This window comes from Bos taurus, chromosome 15, assembly GCF_002263795.3.
Source record: "Bos taurus isolate L1 Dominette 01449 registration number 42190680 breed Hereford chromosome 15, ARS-UCD2.0, whole genome shotgun sequence".
NCBI classification, from domain to species: Eukaryota; Metazoa; Chordata; class Mammalia; order Artiodactyla; family Bovidae; genus Bos; species Bos taurus.
The window spans coordinates 67,548,884-67,549,883 of NC_037342.1; the positions used below are offsets into that span (position 1 = coordinate 67,548,884).

The window sequence follows — 1,000 nt, forward strand, 5'->3', positions numbered from 1 at the left end:
ATCTAGGTATATTTCTTTACTACTCACCAAACCTTTCTGTTAGTATAGAAAACTCCACATCTCTCCATGTATCATAAGAGCTCTATCACTCCTCTTTTGTAATATTCCTTTTTACTTATTTATTTGGCTGCATCAGGTTATTGTTCCAGCATGCGGGATCTTTTGTTGCAGCAAGTGAACTCTTGCATGTGTGCGTGCCAAGGAACTTTAGTCCTGTCCAACTCTTTGCTACCCTATGGACTGTAACCCACCAAGCTCCTCTGTTCATGGGATTCTCCAGCAAAAGTACTGGAGTGGGTTGCCATGCCCTCTCCAGGGGATATTCCCAACCCAGGGATCAAACCCATGTCTCTCAGGTCTCCTGCATTGGCAGGTAGGTTCTTTACCATTAGTGCCTCCTGGTACTCTTAGCTATAGCATATGGGATCTAGTTCCCTGACCAGGGATCAAACCTAGGCCCTCTGCATTGGGAGCACAGAGTTCTAGCCACTGGACTACCAGGGAAGTCCCCTCTATCACTCTCCTTAAACTCTATGTTCCTCTTGTTCTTTCACAAAAGACTTCATTTGGTTTGATAAGTGGAAGAGACAATTTGGATGAAGAATGTCCATTCTTTATATGGGTGGTGACAGTGGAAGGTGAAGAGGACATTAACGATGTTTGCCATAAGAAGCAGTTTCCTTTCATTTGATATTCTTCAAGAGATGCAGTAAATATTTGAACCAGTGGATATCCGACCACTTTGGAAAGCTGGTTGCTATTCTGGTTGCTATTCAGCCACACTGCTGCTGGCCCAGATCCCTATTCTGGATTGAGAGACTTATTTTACCAGTTGCTGGAAGGGATGAGGTTTGGTTTCGCCCGAGCCCTCAGTGCTTTCTAGGAGTTGCCATCAGGTGATGGGAGACCTTTCACACAATGTCCTCCTTCCTGGGGAAAATTCTAATCTAATGGCTTGTTAATGGAGGTATACAGTGACTAAGTCCCATTTCTCAAGGGT

At 44.5% G+C, this 1,000-nt stretch overlaps 1 non-coding gene across 1 annotated transcript; it reads right to left on the reverse strand.

The window, feature by feature from the left end:
- Positions 1–431: 431 nt before the first annotated feature.
- On the reverse strand, positions 432–504 carry TRNAG-CCC (transfer RNA glycine (anticodon CCC)). The gene has a single exon. It is a non-coding gene; the product is annotated as a tRNA-Gly (tRNA).
- Between the last annotated feature and the right edge of the window lie 496 nt (positions 505–1,000).